Genomic DNA, 21,082 nt, shown 5'->3' on the forward strand with positions numbered 1-21,082 from the left:
ATCTCGCCCGGCTAATTTTTTTTGTATTTTTAGTAGAGACGGGGTTTCACTGTGTTAGCCAGGATGGTCTCGATCTCCTGACCTCGTGATCCGCCCGCCTCCGCCTCCCAAAGTGCTGGGATTACAGGCGTGAGCCACCGCGCCTGGCGAGAGCTGGTTGTTTAAAGGAGCCTGTTACTTCCTCCTCTCTTGCTCCATCTCTTGCCATGTGACACACCTGCTCCCCTTTTGCCTTCCGCCATGAGCGGAAGCTTCCTGAGGTCCTTCCATAAAGTAGATGCTGGCAGCATTGTGCTTCATGTACAGCCTGCAGAATGGTGAGCCAAATAAGCCTACTTTTTTTTTCTTTTTTTTCCTGCTCTTCTCCCTCCACCTCTTTTCTTTCTTTTTTCTTTTTTTTTTTTTTGAGATGGAGTTTTGCTCTTGTTGCCCAGGCTAAAGTACAATGGCACAATCTCAGCTCACTGCAACCTCCTTCTCCTAGGTTCAAGCAATTCTCCTGCCTCAACCTCCCGAGTAGCTGGGATTATGGGCACCTACCACCACATTGGGCTAATTTTTGTATATTTAGTAGAGACAGAGTTTCACAGTGTTGGCAAGGCTGGTCTCGAACTCCTAACCTCAGGTGATCCGACCACCTAGGCCTTCCAAAGTGGTGGGATTACAGGCATGAGCCACCGCACCCGGCTCTCTTTTCTTAATAAATTACCCAGTCTCAGGGATTCCTTTATAGCAACACAAATAGACTAATACAAACATCTATGAAGGGAAGGGAGAAAAAGCAGGATTGGGCAGAAGTTAAAACTGTGGTGCAGGCCTAATGAAGCCCAAGCCAAGCTGGCAGGGAACTCTCGCGCAAATAGTATGCATCTGAGTTGTCCTGTGTTGGATGAAAATGGCCCAGCCTCCATTCACTTGCTTTCGTTGGATACCAGATGCAAAGTGCTCTGGAAAGGATATGATGTTGGGCAAGGCAGCTCTCTGCAGCTCAGGTGGACCCCAAAGAAGCTGTCATCTGAAGGTTTCTGCTGATCACAGAAACCCCTACAACTGGACAGCAAATCCTTCCTTGAAGAGGGATCTGAGTGACACATCTCTCTGTCTACCATAGGGCCCAAACTGGAAACAACATAAATGCCTATCAAGTGAAGAAAGGTTAAACTCTGCTGTGTTCATATAATATACTCATAATCCCCTAGTGTCTCCTTGTGCCACCTGATCAGTCACTATAGGTTGGTCTTTTTTCTAGAATCATATATTAATGGAACTATATAGTATATACTAATTATTTTGAGGCTCATCTATGTTGTTGTATGTAACAGCAGTTCATTCCTTTTTATTGTTGAGCAGTATTCCATTATCTGGATATATGGCAATTTGTTTTTCCACTATCTTGTTGATAGACATTTGGATTATTCCCAGTTTGGGGCTGTTATAAATAAAGCTACTATGAACATTGTGTACAAATCTTTGTGTGGACATATGCTTTCATTTCTCTTTGGTAAATACCTAGGAATGGAATGGCTGGGTCATATGATAGGTATATTTTATCTTTTTAAGAAATGATCTAAGTGTTTTCCGAAGTGGTTGTTCCATTTTGCATTCTCATCAGCAGTGTATGAGAGAGTTCCTGTTGTGTTGCGGGAAGTCAGGGACCCCAAACGGAGGGACTGGCTGAAGCCATGGCAGAAGAACGTGGATTGTGAAGATTTTATGGACATTTATTAGTTCCCCAAATTAATACTTTTATAATTTCTTATGCCTGTCTTTACTGCAATCTCTAAAAAGTTGTGAAGATTTCATGGACACTTACCATTTCCCCAGTCAATACCCTTGTGATTTCCTATGCCTGTCTTTACTTTAATCTCTTAATCCTGTCAGCTGAGGAGGATGTATGTCGCCTCAGGACCCTGTAATAATTGCATTAACTGCACAAATTGTACAGCATGTGTGTTTGAGCAATATGAAATCTGGGCACCTTGAAAAAAGAACAAGATAACAGCAATGTTTAGGAAACAAGAGAGATAACCTTGAACTCTGACCGCCGGTGAGCCGGGCAGAACAGAGCCATATTTCTCTTCTTTCAAAAGCAAATGGGAGAAATATCGCTGAATTCTTTTTCTCAGCATGGAACATCCCTGAGAAAGAGAACGTGCACCTGTGGGTAGGTCTCTAAACTGGCCCCCCTGGGTGTAGTTGTCTCTTAAGTCGAGACTGCAGGGGTGAAATTGACCCCAGTCTCCCATAGCGCTCCCAGGCTTATTAGGAAGAGGAAATTCCCGCCTAATAAATTTTGGTCAGACTGGTGGATCTCAAAATCCTGTCTCCTGATAAGATGTTATCAATAACAGTGGTGCCCGACACTTCATTAGCAATTTTAATTTTGCCTCGGTCCTGTGGTCCTGTGATCTCGCCCTGCCTCCACTTGCCTTGTGATATTCTATTACCCTGTTAAGTACTTGATGTCTGACACCCACACCTACTCGCACACTCCATCACCTTTTGAAAATCCCTAATAAAAACTTGCTGGTTTTTGTGGCTTATGGGGCATCACGGATCCTACCAACGTGTGATGTCTCCCCCGGATGCCCAGCTTTAAAATTTCTGTCTTTTGTACTCTGTCCCTTTATTTCTCAAGCTGGCCGACGCTTAGGAAAAACAGAAAAGAACCTACATGAATATCAGGGCAGATTCCCCAATACTGTTGTACCCTTCCTGGACTCCATCTTTGCCAATACTTGATTTGGTCAGTTATTTTATTGTTTTTTTGTTTTGAGATGGAGTCTTGCCCTGTCGCCCAGCCTGGAGTGCAGTGGCAAGATCTCGGCTCACTGCAATCTCCACCTGCTGGGTTCAAGCGATTTTCCTGCCTCAGTCTCCCAAGTAGCTGGGATTACAGGCACGCGCCACCATGCCCTACTAATTTTTGTATTTTTAGTAGAGACAGGGTTTCACCATATTGGCCAGGCTAGTCTCAAACTCCCGACCTCAGGTGATCCGGCTGCCTTGGCCTCCCAAAGTGCTGGGATTACAGGTGTGAGCCACCACGCCTAGCCTGGTCAGTTAAATTCTAGCCCTTCTAGGGGGCATGTAGTTTTAATTTGTAGTTGCCTAATGACAAACTATGTTGAGCATCTTTTCATGTATTTATTTGCCATCTAAATATATTTCATTGATGAGGTGCATATTCAATTCTTTTGCCCATTTTTCAATTGGGTTATCTTTTTATTGAGTTTTAAGATATATGTGTTACAATTTTTTTTTCCAGTCCGTGGCTTGCCTTTCATAATAGCTCTTAGTTTTGATGATGCCCAATTTATCGATTTTTATAGTTTGTGCTCTTTGTAGCCTATTTAAGAAGTCTCTGCCAAACCCAAGATCACTAAGATTTTCTGCTATGTTTTCTTCTAGAAGTTTGATAGTTTTAGCTCATACATACAGGCCTATGATCCATATCAAGTTAGCGTTTTGTACTGGCCTAAGAGTCAACGTTCATTATGTTGCATATGGCTATACAATTGTTCCAGCACTATTTGTTGGGGAAAGATTGTTCACTCCCCATTGAATTGCATTGGTAGCATTTGTTGAAAATCTATTGACCATATATATGAGTGTTCTATCTTTACACCAACACTACATTTTTACAGTTTTTAGCTCACATGAATTCATTTAGTATGAGATCTGAAGTAAAGATCTGGACTTATTTTGTCCCCATTAGTTAACCAATTGTCCCTGCAAAAATTAAAAAAAAAAAAATCATGTTTCTTATCCCTACTGTTTTGAGGCCCAAGTTTACTACAGATTTATTATGCCATATATGAGTCTATTTCTGGGCAATTATTTTTCATTGATGTGTCTGTGGCTTAGTATTAGTTCTGTGAAGAGAGCTTTTTTTTGGTGGGGGCGAGGGTCAAAGTCTTGCTTTGTTGCCCAGGCTAGAGTGTAGCGGCATAATCTTGGCTCACTGCAGACTTCACCTCCCGGGTTCTAGTGATTGTTGTGTCTCAGCCTCCCAAGTAACTGGGATTACAGGCATGTGCTACCATGCCTGGCTAAATTTTGTATTTTTAGAAGAGATGGGGTTTCACCATGTTGGCCAGGCTGGTCTTGAACTCCTGACCTCAGGTGATCCACCCGCCTCGGCCTCCCAGAGTGCTGGAATTACAGGCATGAGCCGCTGAGCCTGGCCTGAGAGTTTTGATTAACATTCCTACCTGGGAATAAGGAGGGAGCCAGGGCCCTACCTGCTCTAAAAAGACTGCCCCTCCTCAGACCTTCGCAGCACCATCATCAGCAGGAGTGAAAAACCCCTCCACCGGCCAACAAGCCCAGCGTTGGGCCCCTCAGACCCTTTATCTCGGCTCACATCAGTTCCCACAGGAGGCCCAGAACACTCAGGTAGCCTGCAGCCCAGGACTCGAAGCCCTACCGGATGCTGTATTTTGCTTTTCTGACCTCATCTCCCTACCTCATCCCTAGAAATCCTTTCACGGGACTCTCTGAAACTCACCAGTATGGCCCCATATTCTCAGCCCCATTTCTGAATGTCCCCTTCACTTTCTTGCTTTAATGGAAACTGCCTCTCCTGTGTGGATTCTGCTCCCCTGCAGCCTCTTAAGAGGTGGCTATTTTCCCTCTGTGGCCCCTGTGGCCCTGGGTCTAGGGGTAAGGAGGTGCCCATTTTGCTCCTCAGTGCCACTTCTAGACAGTTTGCCGCCCTCTTTAGAAACACCCACATTTGAATGTCATGCTGTCATACAAGATCACTGTTATTCCTCCTTTTTGTAGTAATTTACAAAGCCCTGGGTCACTTCCCTCATTCCTTGAGGATGTTTGCTCCTGGCTCCCAGTCCTCCTCTCCCACCCGACTCCTGCTGCAGTTTTTGATGTGAGCATTCATGTAGATGAACCCGCCTCTCAGGCTCTTGACCTCCTCTCCACGATCTTGGCTTCCCTAGTACCTCAGCCTCTTGCTCCCATAGCCAGATTTTGAACCCGTCATTATCTGTCAATGCAATCCCTTCGTCATCTCAATTTCATGCATCTCACACTCCAGTATAAACACTGCCTTGCTCTCCAGCTCACTCCCGCAGGACCCCAAGTCCAGCAATTCCTCCTGGAACCTACTGCTCCAAGCAAATATTTACCATTCCTCATCCCCATAGTGCCCGCCCTTCCCTCCTTACCCAGCTTAGAGTTCATGATCCAATACTATACTCTCCCCCTGGCCACAGTAGTCACCTGGCAAAATCACAACCTCAGTTAAATTCAATCCTCTGCCCCCTCCACCTGTGCACCTCCAGACTGACCAGAACTGAAGAAAATCTCCTAACTGGGCTGACCAGTCTCACTTTAAATTAATGACCACAACCCTCTCTGAGTGAGCCCTAACAGCTGCCCAGCAATCCTACTATATCTCCAAGCCTATTCACACCCCCTCTCCTAGACGACTGCTTCACACCTCCTCTTCCACCTCATTCTCAGCTGACAACCTCTTCCGATTTTGCTAAGAAAATAGAAGCTCTCAGAAGAGAAGTTCCACAGGCCCCACCACTACTCCCCCACCCACCCGCATCTGTGCCCTCCACTCTGCCTGCCATCCCACTGACACGGGCGAGCCGTCCATGCTCCTATTTCAGGGCAGCCCCTTTTCGTGCACCAGATGCCATCCCCTCCCACCTCCTCAAAGACTTCATGCCAACACCTAGCCCCCTTCTCACCCACAGCGTCAAATTTCCCTCTCTCCAGGATCATTTTCGTCAGCACACAAAAAAGCTGCAATTCTTCTCAAAGAAAGCCCTCCTCTTGACCCTATTTCTTCTCTCCTCTTTAAGGCATAACTCCTAGAAAGAATTCACTCTTTGCTGCCTTCAACTCCTCTCCTCCCTTCCTTCCTTTTTCTCCCCCGACTCCCATCAGGGCACCACCACTACAGCAGAACTGCCTTTTCAAGGACTCTCCATGTTAGATGCAGCAGGCAATTATCGGACCTTACCTTCCTTGCACCTCTGTAGCGTGGAACAGGCTTCTCCTCCCTGGTGTCAGGCTCACATCTCTGTCTCAAGTTTCCCTCCTATGTCTCTAGTTGCCTCTTCTCTGTCTCCTCGCTGACACCCCCTCACCCCCAAGGCTCAATCCTTGGACCTCCTCTTGTCTCTCGTCTATACTCACTCCCTTCATCACCTCCTGCAGGGTCCTGGCTTTAAAGGCCGTTCAGTTGCTGATGACTTCCACCTGGATATCCCTGGCCTAAACCTTTTTCTAAATTCCAACTCCTGTTGTTCCTAGCCAGTCTCTTGAAGCTGAGTCATGGCCGCCCCCTACCAATCAGTTTCAGCTGGCCAACTCCGTGCTGTCCATAACTGGCCCGCTTTCAGGTAGACATTTGAATTCTGAGCCCCAATCTACAGGGTAAAATTAAGACCTTTCCTCTGTACAGGCCTATAGGGTGAGGGCAGTGGGTCGGTGGACACTGTGGGCTGGGTGGTTCACTCTCCACTCTGGGCTGGCTGAGCCAGCCTGGTGTGGTCACTGTGGCTGCATCTCCGCACCTCACAAGTGGACGAGTGCCTGCCCCTTGGCACCTGTGTAGTCTGCCTGCCTTGTGTCTTCTTTCTGCCTTCCTCCACAGGTGAAGTGGCACAGTAACGCATTCCAGGAGGACATCGCTGAGGGTCCCAATTGTGAGGACATTGCCCATCAATCTTGGAGCCTCCACACCCAGCTGGGATTCTCTCTCTTCTGGACTTCATAGCCTTCCGAGACCGCGCTGGGGAGAACGGTAAGAGAGCTTTGTAAGGCCACTCTGGCTCCTCACCCACCTTTTCTGAGCTCACTCTTCTGAAGCCATAGCTGACCTAAGCGACCCACCTGGGCTTTTAAGGTGGGCTACACTCCCCCAGGCCCAGGAACTACCAATGGGAGGCCAGGAGTGCTATATGCTGCAGCCAGAGGCGTCTGTGCTCCAAAACGTCTTCTGAGTGGGCTTCTCAGCAGTGGATGGGAACGTAGGGCAGTCTTCCCTTCCCCACACCACTCAAAACTGCAATTTTACAAACCAAGAATTAAAGCCTGGAATACTCAGTATCCTGCGGTCTCCCAAAGTGGGAGGATCCTAAAGCAGGACGGGCTTCCCTTAGAAGCCAGGCATATTGGCAGGAGGTACCTGGGTAAACAAGCAACCTTGGGGCAATGTTAATCTGCTTTTTCCTCTTCTTCAGTGTCTGGCTGAGTCTAAAATGAATTATTAATCTACTCCTGTGTGCCCGTGTCATTTTCCAGACAACCAGTTTATTCATGACTCGCCCACTATCAATTTCAACATGCAATTTGCAATGAAATTTGACTGATCAGCAATACCATAATTAGTTGCAAATGTCTGTGCTTGTATTTGTTTGGTGTAGGGGCTTTTTCATTAAAGTGACGGAGGCCCATAAACACCATGACTTTGCTCTGGGACACAGGACTCGCAGCAGTTATGTCATGGGCCAGGATAGGAGCGCTGGCAAAGAGATTGTGGGAACTTGAAGTTGCAGTACCAGGGGTTGTGTTGTCATCTTTACAGTCCTGTGTTCACCAAGAGTCATCTGGGTTGGGCAAATGGTGACATGTGTAATCCATGACGAAGAAGAGAACTGGAGTTACCCTGTGCGGCCTCTCCCTTAAATCTCCCCAGATCCTGCAGGCACACCTGCAGTAACAGGGGGCTTCCTACCTGGTGAGGCAGCTCCCCTTGTGAGAAAGTTCTTCCTTGCCTGGGTTCCCACTTGCCTGTTGTAGGTCTGTCCCACCTAGTCCAGGGTTCTGGTCTTAACTCAGAAATCATTACATTGCATGAGCTTGGGCCAGTCTCTAAGCCTCAGCTTATTCATCTGAAAAAAGTTGTCCTACCTCAAGGATTTCTAACTGCAAGTAACAGAAAATGGCTCTTAACTTAAGCAGGTTGACTAATCGACTTAAGGAGAAAAATAATAAAGATATTGAGCAGCTCAGAGAATCTCTAGACAGAGCAGAAAAGCAGACCCAGGGACTACACAGCAATGAGCAAGGCCCCAGATCACACTGAAGAACTGGTTTAGTCAGGGCCTTACTGCCATCATGGTCATCACCGACACCATGCTCTAGAGTCTGCAGGCTAGGCTGCAGGGACCGTGTCTGTGCCCTCAGGTGCCACCACCTGTACCACCCTGAGGACACCAGCCTGCTACACCCACAGTAACCATTAAGGAGAGTTCTCTGTGTTCTCTGCTTCCTGGGGTCATTAGCTCCTGGGTTAGTCTGGAGCTTGTGTGGTTGATTGTGACAGCCTAGGTCTTGTGCCCTTACCCAGCCACTGGGAGGCTGGCAAAAGAGTGCACATGGTACTTGCAGCCTCTACAGAGGGAAATGGGCTCTGTCTCAGAGTGAAGGTAATTTCCCAACACAGGAAGAGGGCTCAGATCCTGGGTAGCCAAAAGAAAGAACAAAGAATCAAATAAGATATAGATGTTAAAGAGGTTTTAGAATATATTAAGCTTGGGGGATGGATGCCACGGCTCACACCTGGAATCCCAGCACTTTGGGAGGCTGAGGCAGGAGGATCACTTGAGGCCAGGAATTGGAGGTTGCAGTGAGCTATGATCATGCCACTGCACTCCAGCCTGGGCAACAGAGGAAGACTTTGTCTCAAAAAAAAAAAACAAGAAGAAAGAGAAAGAGAGAGAATATCAAGCCCTACGCACCTGCCAAAGATGATTATTATTCATTCATAAGTATTTCTGCAGATATGAAGAGGGCAAAGTTGTAGTCCTTACCCTCAAAGAAAACACAGTACATTCAGAGAGTAAGAAGGCATGGGTCAGATGACCCCTGTTCCAGGCAGAGGGTGATGACCCTTGTGGATTCAGAGTGTCCAGATTACATGGTGATTAACTATGAAACACCGGGTCTCAGAGGGGTAGGCAGTATCTGGAGGCTTCTGGGACAGCCCAACATTTTCTTGGAGTTGGGTGGTATGTCATATGCTCTCTGTATCCTGTGCATCAGTACACTGATGACCTATATAGACCCAGACCAGAAGAATCCTGCCCATACATGACTGTTCCCTGTTGATAGCTGTTGTCATTTCTCTGCTTAGTACCCACTCCCCCTCTTCTGGTAATAGCACCCCAATTTTACCTGGGGAACTACTCTTGTCATTTTCAGCTCATGTACTTCAGGTGGAATTAATTCCCTGGCATAAGAGTCGCAGGTGAATCAAGCCTGGCCAATCAGAGCTGTATAGTGTATTATGCACCATGCAGAGCTGCACGGTGGTTGGTTTAGGGATGGGCATGGGACCCAAGCCAAGCCATGAGGTCCAATCAGAGCTAAAATCAGATATTCAAGTGGACAGAAAAAGATGCTCTTCTTTCTCTTGGACTTGGAGATGTGAGAGCGTCAGCAGCTGCTGGCAGCTGTCTTGCCACCAGAGTCTGAGAACAAGGCCAACTCTAAAGAAAGCAGAAGTGAAAAATGGCCTGGTCCAGTGACATTTTTGAGCCCCTGGATCAAACCGTGCCTGAAGCCCCAGAATATGTCCATTATGTAAACAAAACCAACCAACAAATAAATAGGTCTCTTTTGCTTAAACCAATTTGGATGAGTTTTATATCACTTGCAGATAAAATTGTTCTAATTGGCTCTCACCCACATACCCTGTGAAAGCACCAGCCTAGAGCCAAGTCCTTGGGAATGTCCATAATGAAATCACCAGAGGGTCTTCTCTCTGGTCCAGTAGTTCTTCAGAGGCCCAGGGTAAGGCAAGTCCCCCACTATACTCCCACTATACAAATGAGAAGACAGAGGGTGAACTGACCAGTGGCCAGGGCTATTCAGCAGCAATCTAGAGACCAGGTCTCTGGATGAAGGAACTCTGGTACCATTCCCCAACCTCACCAAAGCTCAGGAATAAGCCCACGGGAGCCAATCTGGGGAGGTTCAGCCTGGAAACAACCTGATCATATGGCTGCGGCAACGGTTGATAGGGATATCTGGCCAAGTACATTTGTTGGCTACGTGGAGCTGAAGAAACTAACCTGGGTCTATTATGAAATATTTCCTGGGTAAGCATAGGACCAGAAAAAAAGAAATAACTATTTCTTGGCATCATGGTAACACTCAAGCTGAGAGCCCCTGCCCATTCTTGGCCTAGGACTCCTCAAAGACAGTCTCCAGGGAGACCAGTCCCTCACAACAATGATCCAGAACCCAAGGGGGCCATGGGTACTGGTTGAACTTCATTGCTCGCACCGGTGAATAGCAAACTAACCATGATTTTTTTTTTCTTGAGACAGAGTCTGGCTCTGTCGCCCAGGCTGGAGTGCAGTGGTGCGATCTCGGCTCACTGAAAGCTCCACCTCCTGGGTTCACACCATTCTCCTGCCTCAGCCTCCCGAGTAGCTGGGATTACAGGCACCTGCCACCATGCCTGGCTAATTTTTTGCATTTTTAGTAGAGATGGGGTTTCACCGTGTTAGCCAGGATGGTCTTGATCTCCTGACCTCGTGATCCACCCGCCTCAGCCTCCCGAAGTCCTGGGATTACAGGCATGAGCCACTGCGCCTGGCCCCATGATTCTTGCCCTTAATGTCCAGCCCTTCAAACTGATGGAAATAATTACCCAAACCTTAAGGGAGCCACTCTCTTTCCCAAGGAAAATACAGAGACGAGTTTCTACTAGAGATGCAGTCAGCTCCGTCCCTTCTAGGGGTTGAAGACCTAGGCCAGGGAGACTGACATGAGGTCCCATGAATTAGAAGCATCTCAGAAAGGGACCAGATGGGGATTTTCCCTGCCACTCTCTGAAAACAGCCTGCCAAATCCCCCAGCAGTTCTGAGCTAAGTCAGTTACACAGGTGGAAGGAATTTGGCACAAGTAGAGAGGTCTGTTCAGGCGCAGGGGGGCTGGGTTATGTTGTTATTGTTTTCTCTGTGCCTATGCTTACCCAAGTACTGTTTATATTTACAGCACCATGTGATAATGTTAGCATCATATTGGAGCCTCACTGTTCTCATCCATTATTAGAAAAATAGGCTTCCCGACCAGGTGAGGTGGCTTATGCCTGGAATTCCAGCACTTTGGGAGGCCAAGGTGGGCAGATCGCTTGAATCCAGGAGTTCAAGACCAGCCTGGGAAGTATGGTGAAACCCCATCTCTACAAAAAAAAATTAGCCAGGTGTGGTGGCGCATGCCTGTTCCCAGCTACTCGGGAGGCTGAGACAGCAGAATCGCTTGAACCCAGGAGGCGGAGGTTGCAGTGAGCCAAGATCATGCCGTTGCACTCCAGCCTAGGTGACAAAGCGAGACTTCATCTCAAAAAAAAAAGAAAAAGAAAAATAGGCTTTCTGGCCAGGTGAGGTGGCTCATGCCTGTAATCTCAGTACCTTAGGAGGCTGAGGCAGGCTTGAGTCCCGGAGTTCAAGAGCAGCTTGACCAGTCCTAACTATTTGGGAGGCTGAGAAAAGAAGATCAGTTGAGCCCCGGAGGCAGAGGCTGCAGTGAGCCGAGATTTCGCCACTGCACTCCAGCCTGGGCTATAGAGTGAGACCCTGTCTCAACAAACAAAAACAAAAAAAAAATGAGAAAAATTGGCTTCCTAGGATAGTCCCAGCTTCAAATATCCTGCTTAGTTGTCAGACTCCATGTTCTGATTTGGGTTGTGAAATTGCAGGCCCCACTGAGGACAGTGTTGCCTCTTGGGCAAAGGACCTGGTATTGCATGTGCTCTGCAGGCCCCACACACTCTCAATAAGCCAGAGCTCAGCAGAGTTGATGAGCAGATTAAGAATAGGGCTCAGAAAGGATGGGCGTGGTGGCTCACGCCTGTAATCGGATCACCTGAGGTCAGGAGTTCCAGACCAGCCTGGCCAACATGGTGAAACCCCATCTCTACCAAAAATACAAAAATTAGCCGGGTTTGGTGGTGCACGCCTGTAATCCCAGCTACTCGGGAGGCTGGGGCAGGAGAATCACTTTGAACCTGGGAGGCAGAGGTTGCAGTGAGCCGAGATTGTGCCACTGCGCTCCAGCCTGGGCAACAGGGTGAGACCCCGTCTCAAAAAAAAAAAAAAAAAAAAAAAGAATAGGGTTCAGAAGAGGCTCCATGGGCAGCATTTCTGGACCTCTTTTAGAGTCGACATGGCAAGTATTTGCAGCCTGAGAAATAGGTTGAGATGTTGCCTTTCACCACCAATATAAGTAGTTCTAAAAACATCACCTGAAGTTTCAGCCTTTGCTGTTAAAAAAAATTAACCCCCGGTAAAATAACCTGAAAACTGTTCAGCAGTAGCCTCTAAAGTTAAACATAGGCATACCGTATGGCCTAACAATTCCATTCTTAAATACATATTCTTAGCAGAAAGGCATACATATGTGTCCCAAAAGACATGCACAATTTGTAATAGTCAAAGCTGGAAACAACCCAAATTTCTATCAACAGTGGAATGAATAAATTGTGATATAGTCACAAAATATAGCTCTGAGACTGAGAAAAGTATGTTATGCTCAACAACATAGATAAATCTCATTGAGCAAGAGAAGCCAGACATAAAAATAGTATATACTATCTGATTCCATTGACATAAAGTTCACAAATAGGCAAAATTAATCTATGCTGTGAGAGGCCGAGATGCTGGTTATCTCGGGGGTGGCAGTGACTTGGCAGAGGGGGCTTTGATGTTCTGTTTCTGGTTACACAGGTGATGGTTACTCAGGTGTGATCACAGGAGCTGTGATTAGCTAATGATTGGTGCACTTTTCTGTAGGTACAGTCCTTGCATTGCTCAATGATGGGGATACATTCTGAGAAATGTATTGTTAGGTGATTTTATCATTGTGGCAACATCATAGAGTATACTCACATAACCCTCAATGGTACAGCCTACTATGGACCCAGGCTGTAAGGTATGGCCTATTGCTCCTAGACTACAAACTTCTGTAGCATGTTACTATACCGAATACTGTAGGCAATTGTAACACAATGGTAAGTATTTGTGTATCTAAACACAGAAAAGGTACTGTAAAAATACAGTGTAGGCCAGGCATGGTGGCTCACACCTGTAATCCCAGCACTTTGGGAGGGGGAGGCCAAGGCGGGCGGATAACCTAAGGTCAGGAGTTCAAGACCAGCCTGGCCAACATGGTGAAACTCTGTCTCTATAAAAATACAAAAATTAGCTGGGCATGATGGCGGGTGCCTGTAATCCCAGCTACTTGGGAAGCTGAGGCAGAAGAATTGCTTGAACCCAGGAGGCGGAGGTTGCAGTGAGCCAAGATCGTGCCATTGCACTCCAGCCTGGGTGACAGAGTGAGATTCTGTCTCCAAAAAAAAAAAAAAAAAAGTGTAAAAGATATAGGGCACTCACCATGAATGCAGTTTGCAGGACTGCAGGTTGCTCTGGGTGAGTAGGTGAGTGAACAGTGAGTGAATGTGAAGGCCTAGGACATTGCTGTACACTACCATAGACTTTATAAACACTGTACACTTAGGCTACACTAAATTTATTTAAAAAATTTTTCTTAGGCTAAGTGTGGTGGCTTACGATGTAATCCTAGCACTTCAGGAGGCTGAGGCAGGAGGACTGCTTGACCCCGGGAGTTTGAGATCAGTGTGGGCAACATAGCAAAACCCTGTCTCTACAAAAAATACCAAAATTAGTCAGGCCTGGTGGTGCGTGCCTGTAGTCCCAGCTACTCAGGAGGCTGAGGTGGGAGGACTGTTGAGCCTGGGAGGTTGAGGCTGCAGCGAGCTGTGATCACACCACTGCACCCCAGCCTGGGCAACAAAGTGAGACCCTGTATCAAAAACAAATAAACAAAGTCCACATACTCAATAAAAAATAAAAATAAAAGAAATTCTTCTTTCAGGCTGGGCGCAGTGACTCACATCTGTAAATCCCAGCATTTTGGGAGATCCAGATGGGAGGATCACTTGAGGCCAGGAGTTCAAGACCAGCCTGGGAAACATAACGAGACCCTGTCACTACAAAAAATAAAAAATAATAGCTCAGTATGCTCAGCTACTTGGGAGGCTGAGGTGGGAGTCTGAGGTGGGAGTCTGAGGTGGGAAGATTGCTTGAGCCCAGGAGTTTGAGGCTGCAGTGAGCAATGACTGTGCCAGCCTAGGCAGCAGAGCTAGACCCTGTCTCGAAAAACATATTTTTCTTTCTTCAATAATAAATTAATTTTAGCTTACTGTAACCTTTTAAATTCTGTTTCAACTTTTTTTTTTCTTCTTCAACTTAATTGTAAGTTCGGGGGTATAGGTGCAGGGCATGCAGGTTTGCTATATAGGTAAATGTGTGCCGTGGTGGTTTGCTGCACAGATCTTCCCATCACGTAGGTATTAAGCCCAGCATCCACTAGCTATTCTTCCTAATGGTCTCCCTCCCTCCACTGCCCCCCAACAGGCCCGAGTGTGTGTTGTTCCCCGCTCCATATGTCCATGTGTTCTCATCATTCAGCTCCCACTTGTAAGTGAGAACATGCAGTGTTTGGTTTTCTGTTCCCGTGTTAGTTTGCTGAGGATAATGGCTTCCAATTCCATCCATGCCCCTGCAAAGGACATGATCTTGTTCCTTTTTATGGCTGCATAGTATTCCATGGTGTATATGTACCACATTTTCTTTATCCAGTCTATCATTGATGGGCATTTAGAAAAATATGGAATGCTTCATGAATTTGCATGTCATCCTTGCACAGCGTCCATGCTAATTTTCTCTGTATTGCTCCAATTTTAGTATATGTGCTGCTGAAGTAAGCACTTTAATTTTTTGACTTTTGTAAAAACACTTATCTTAAAACACACATTGTACAGCTGTACAGAAATATTTTCCTTTCCCTTTTCTTTTTCTTTCTTTTTTTTTTTTTTGAGACAGAGTCTCACCCTGTCACCCAGGCTGGAGTGCAGCGGTGTGATCTCGGCCCACTGCAACATCCACCTCCTGGGTTCAAGCGATTTTCCTGCCTCAGCCTCCTGAGTAGCTGGGATTACAGGCATGTGCCAGCACGCCCGGCTAATTTTTGTATTTTTAGTAGAGACAGGGTTTCACCATGTTGGTCCAGCTGGTCTCGAGCTCCTGACGTCAAGTGATCTGCCCGCCTCGGCCTCCCGAAGTGCTGGGATTACAGGTGTGAGCCTCCGCGCCTGGCCAATTAACTTTTTTAATAAGTAGGAGTATACCCTAAAATAATGATAAAAAGTATGGTATAGTAAATAAATAAACCAGTAACATAGTCGCTTATTATCAAGTATTATGTACTGTACATGATTGTATGTGCTATACTTTTGCATGACTGCAGTGTAGTAGGTTTGTTTAGACCAGCATCACTACAACTATGTGAGTTATGTGTTGCACTATGACATTACCACAGCTATGATGTCACTAGACAATATAAATTTTTCAATTCCATTATAATCTGGTCTGTTGTTGACTGCAACATCATTATGCAGCACATGACTGTATATTATACTTCAACACAAAAGTTTACTTAAAAAAATAAATAACAGCCAGGCTTGGTGGCTTACGTCTGTAATCACAGCACTTTGAGAGGCCAAGGTGGGCGGATCACCTGAGGTCAGGAGTTCGAGACCAGCCTGGCCAACATGGTGTAACTCCGTCTCTACTAAAAATAGAAAAAAATTAGCCAGGCATGGTGGCAGGTGCCTGTAATCCCAGCTACTCAGGAGCCTGAGGCAGGAGAATTGCTTGAACCTGGGAAGCGGAGGCTGCAGTGAGCCAAGATCGCACCATTGCACTCCAGCCTGCGCGACAGAGTGAGACTCGGTCTAATAAATAACTAAGTAAATAAGTAAATAGCTAACCCCGCTGACGCTACTGCATGAGAGAATTCCAGGGAGAGCCTGGAAACTGAGCATCTCTTTCTGTGGTATCTTCTGCTGATCCTTAGTTACTAGGTTTTCCAAAGTCCTAAAACCTGATGTCAGCAACCAGAGCTGTGGGGACAGAGGAAAAGAGGGAGGTGGCTTAGTAGGATGAGTGTCCCCAGGAGGGGCTGAGAGTGTCATTGAGCACACAGAAGGCCTGCAAAGGGATGGCCCTAGCCCTGCCTAAGCAGACCAGAGAGACTACTGTCTATGTTGAGCTGAGGTTGGCTCCCCACAAGCCTTTCGAGAACCTTGATCTGCTCAGATAAACCCCTTCCTTAGCCCTCTAGAATAAAAAGGAGAGAGCATCTTATTGTAGGCTGTAGGCAGGGGTGGGTGGAGGAGCTGAATTGGGCCCACTTTAGGCTGGGCATTGGATCCCAGTTTTACCAGAGTCTTTCTACATTGTTTGAGCTCTCCCAGATTGTCAGCTTCCTGCTGGCCAAGCTCAGCAACCCTCAGGGCATGGCTTGGCACTTGAGAAGTTTCCAGTGATGTTCACCTGAGTGGGGGTGGGAAGGCAGGAGTTAATGGCCCCACCTGCACCATGTCTCAGGGAGGAGAGCTCGTCTCCCAAATGTCTGGATGAAAGGCAAAGAGGGATTCACTGGACCATTCAATGCCAGGGGCCCTAAGAGTGCCTTGCACACAGTAGGTACTTCCACACCCTTGTTGAAAGTCTAGATGGAATGAAGTGTCCGGTCCTGGGTCTGCCTTAAAGCCAGATAAGAACCTACTCTGTGGGGTGGCGAGGCCTCAAGGTTAGGCCCAGAGAAGGCAGGACCTGCCCTAGGCCACACAGAAGTCCCTGGTGGTGGCTGAGTTCTTGGAGAGGACAGTGGCAGCTTGAAAAACTAGTCCATGAAGTCAGAGAGAAGCACATACCTTCCTATTGCCCTACCTTCTCCCGACGTACGGATGGGCAAACTGAGTCTTAGAAGGCATAGGTGCCTAGTCCCTGCCTCACAGCTAATCTGCTGAATCTTGGATTAGTGTTGTGCTATCATGCCCACTCCTCTAATCTCCCTCTCCTTCCCCAGTCCTGAGTTTCTTCACAAAAGCATCACTGCCTACTCACACCCACCCACCCTTTGCGTGCCTCTAGAATAGGGGTCAGCAAACTGTTTCTGTAAAGGGTCAGATGGTAGATTTTTTTGGCTTTGAAATCCATAGGCCCATAGATTCTCTGCTGCAGCTCCTCAACTCTGCCTTGTAATGTGAAAGCTGCCAGAGGAAACATGTAAATGAACAGGCGTGGCTGTATTCCTTTACTTATGGATGCTGAAATTTGAATTTCACATAATTTTTACACATCTGGCTGAGCGCGATGGCTCACGCCTGTAATCTCAACATTTTGGGAGGCCGAGGCAGGTGGATCCCTTGAGGTCAGGAGTTCGAGACCAGCCTGGCCAACATGGTGAAATCCTGCCTCTACTAAAAATACAAAAATTAGCCAGACATCTTGGTCCATGCCTGTAATCCCAGCTACTCGGGAGGCTGAGGCAGGAGAATCGCTTGAACCCAGGAGGTGGAGGCTGCAGTGAGCCACGATTGTGCCACTGCACTCCAGCCTGGGCGACAGAGTGAGACTCCATCTCAAAAAAAAAAAAAAGTAAAAACTATTCTTAGCTCATGGGCTGTATAAAAATGGGTAGTAGGCCAGAGTTGGCCTTCAGGCCACAGTTGGCCAATTCTCTGTTCTAGAATGTGCTATCCTGGGGCTCAGATTCCCCATAATCACTGAGGCTGTAAGTCCGGTCCTACCATATGGGTGGTATGAATGGCGAACTGTTTGGTTTGCTCAGGAATGGGGGTTTCCTAGGCTTTAGATTTTTTGGTGCTAAAACCAGTACAGTCCCAGGCAAACCAGTACAGAACAGTTGGTCATCCTAGGTAGTAATCATTAACCCAGAGAGGGCCAGGCTTCAGGAGCCAGCTGGCCAGGGTTCAGGTGTGGCCCCCAGGGCCCCCTCCAGGCACTGCCTTGTCCTTGTGGTTTGTGGTAGGGCCTTGTCCCATTGGGGCTGGTCCTCTGCAGGGAGATGCCCCCTCCTCCATGCAAGAAAACCTCTGTGGTCTGGGAGCTCTCAAAAGGCAGGAAGTTGAATCATCAACTCCGGTAACGTCTCCGTCAGCCTGTGGGTCTGCCCGGGGAGCTCAGGGCTCCAGGCCCAGGGGGCCGGCTCTGCGCTTTGTTTGCTGCTTTCTCTGAACAGGAAAGCTTCAGAATGAGGCTTCTGGAGAAATGAGAGCTGTTGAGTCAGATGGGGAGGAGCGCTGGATGTCAGGTTGACCAAGACTCTCACCCCGCTCTGGCCTGGACTTGCTTTGTAGCCTTCAATGACTCTCTCGCCCTCTCTGTATTTTGGCTTTGGCTTCTACCACAGAAATGCTGATTCTTGAAATCCTCTTAAATTAAGAGAATGAATGATGACCAAAGTGGGAGCACCCTGGCTTCCGAAGACTCATTTTATCTTCTCTACCAGGGATGCAGGCTGCTCAGACACACTTCCCTGCCTCCTGCCTGCCTGGGAGAAGGACCTGACCAGCCACCCCAGTTCTGGCCACAGGGGCTTTAGGAAGATGACAAGTCTGGATTTAGGGAGATGGAGGAGAGGGGCAGAAAAGTAGGTCCAGGTTAAAGACGGTTATCCACAGATAACAATGATAACCATACCACCTGTTATCTATTAAGCACTCACGATGTGCCAGCCCTTGAATGATCTCATTTGATCCTCACAATGACTCTTTCAGTTAAGGATTATCATCGTTTCCATTTTATAGGAAAGGCAAATGAAGCCCAGAGAGGATAAGTACCTTGCCCAAGGTCACCCAGCTACCATGTGGTGCAGTTGGCATTAACTCGAACTGTGTTAGACTGTGGCTTTGAGGGTTGAGGGCTCAGGAAGCCCACAGGTAGCAAGGGAGGGATGATACTGGCAGAGAAGTCTAGAGTAGGGTGGGGGGAGAAAGTGTTCTTTCTTCCTGGTGCTGCATAGGGACATCCAGAGAATACTAAGAAGTCTGGGGTTTGCTAGGCTTAGAGACCATGTTCCTAGACCAGGGATCATGAGCACACAGTCCCTAAGCACAGCAAACCCCAGACTACCCACAGTCTGAACCCTGAACCCCTCGAGACCATTTGGAGAATCTGTCAAGGGCTTGAGGAGGAAATTGGATACATAGCAGGATTTTGCTACAGAGCAGAAATGAGCATTTACTTTCCGAGCAAAGACAGCCCTTCTCCAAGGATGCCCCTGGGTGTCTCTGTATGTACCTCCCCAACCCAGCATGGGTGCCATGCTCAAGGTTCAGACAGAGGACCACAAGCCCCATGCTGCACCATGCATAATGTCCCTCTTCCCCTATGAGGGAGGGGACAATGGGAGCTTGGCAGAGTTTGACCATCCTTAGCAGAGGACTACGCCTATGAAGGGCCAATAGGGCCACTGATGGGCTGTGCTCCTGGGGTGGGGGCAACCCTCAACTTGCTGTCCTCAGTAACACAGCCGATAGATGTCTCTGAGAAAAGAGGCCAACCCAGCTGTGCTGCGCAACTGACTGGACCCCTGACTTGGATTCAGGTCAGGTCTAAAGATGCCTTCTCCCCCATTAGCATCAAGTTCAAAGCCAGGCTTAGCTAAACCCTAAACATTCCTTACACTTTCTGGGGAACCATGAAATTCTTCATGAAGCCCTCAATTTAAAAAGCATCTTGTAGGCTGGGCATGGTGGCTCACTCCTGAAATCCCAGCAGCACTTTGGGAAGCCGAGGTGGGCGGATCACGAGGTCAGGAGTGAGATCGGTCTGGCCAACAGAGTGAAACCCCTTTTCTACTAAAAATACAAAAAACTAGCCGCGTGTGGTGGCACATGCCTGTAATCCCAGCTACTTGCGGGGCTGAGGCAGGAGAATCGCTTGAACTTGGGAGGCAGAGGTTGCAGTGAGCCGAGATCGTGCCACTGCATTCCAGCCTGGGTGACAGTGCGAGACACAGTCTTAAAAAAAGAAAAAAGAAAAAGCATCTTGTGCTGGGCATGGTGGCTTACACCTGTAATCCCAGAACTTTGGGAGGCTGAGGCAGGTGGATCACTTGAGGTCAGGAGTTCGAAACTACCCTGGCCAACACAGTGAAACCTCGTCTCTACTAAAAAAAAAAAAAAAAAAAAAAAAAAAAAAAAACGGGGGGGGGGGGGCGCCCGCGAAACCCCCCAGCCTTGGGAGGCTGAGGCAGGAGAATCACCTGAACCCAGGAGGCGGAGGTTGCAGTGAGCTGAAATCGCACCATTGCACTCCAGCCTGGGAAACAGAGGGAAACTCCATTTCAAAAAAAAAAAAAGCATCTTTTTCTGTCTGCTATGTGGGCTCTAACTGGAATTGGTAGGGCTATGGGCTCCAGGAGGCTTCATTAGCCAGAGGACCTACTAGGACCAGGCCTGCACTGACATCTTGAGGTAGAGGTGGGGGCCTGGAAGCTGGGTGCAGGGCTGAGGCCCCTCACTGGGTCTGCACTGGACAGCTAGGCCCAGGAGCCAAATCATGGTTGCAGACATTTGGCTTCCATTATCTGACTATTTGGGGCAGCCCCGAGCTAGACTTGATTACTGCAAACCTGAAATAGTTCCTTATTAGACAGGGCTAGCTCACCCTCCTAAATGAGTCTTGTTGGGACTCTCGGGGTCTTGCACTGAGCGCACTTCCTCATCCTATCCTCCAGTCCCTCTGGCAGGAAAGTAGGAGCACCCCCAGCGCTTCTGCCCAGGGCCTCTGCACAGACTCCAGGGGCACCTGTGGGGCTGAGGGCAAGTGGCAGCACAGTCCCTCAGGCCAGGACTGGCCCAGCCCTCTTCCCTGCACCCAGCTCCTCCCCATGGAAGAAAGGGGAGAACAGGACTGGCTAGTTGAGGACACCAGGGACTGGACTTGCCTGAGAGTGACAGTTCTGGGACTCTCCCTGCTCCCGGTGAATGCCAGCCAGGGTGTGGGGCCCAGGAGCCTCCAGTGCTTTCCCAGTCCAAAGGTCACTAACTGCCCAGCTGCTGGGAATGTGTGGAGGGGGCGGTTCTCCAGCCAGGGAGGTGCAGGAATAAAGGGGGTGTGGGGAGACAGGAAGAGGCTGAGCTTGTGGGGCCTGAGCGCCTCTCCCCTGGGAAGGGTGGGGCCATTGGGCTGCCTT

The 21,082-nt window shown here is 48.0% G+C and overlaps 1 protein-coding gene and 1 non-coding gene across 2 annotated transcripts in view; one reads left to right on the forward strand and one right to left on the reverse strand.

Moving 5' to 3' along the window:
* Window positions 1-6,638: 6,638 nt before the first annotated feature.
* The window catches only part of JADE2 (jade family PHD finger 2), an 87,564-nt gene continuing 73,120 nt past the window's right edge, over window positions 6,639-21,082 (forward strand). The window contains exon 1 of the mRNA XM_058441215.1: window positions 6,639-6,781. The gene's annotated coding sequence lies outside the window, so the exon portion shown is untranslated. The remainder of the gene's footprint in view (window positions 6,782-21,082) is intronic.
* Window positions 14,675-14,781, reverse strand: LOC116471995 (U6 spliceosomal RNA). The gene has a single exon (XR_004248923.1). It is a non-coding gene; the product is annotated as a U6 spliceosomal RNA (small nuclear RNA).

Source organism: Hylobates moloch, unplaced genomic scaffold, assembly GCF_009828535.3.
Source record: "Hylobates moloch isolate HMO894 unplaced genomic scaffold, HMol_V3 SCAFFOLD_6, whole genome shotgun sequence".
Lineage (NCBI taxonomy): Eukaryota > Metazoa > Chordata > Mammalia > Primates > Hylobatidae > Hylobates > Hylobates moloch.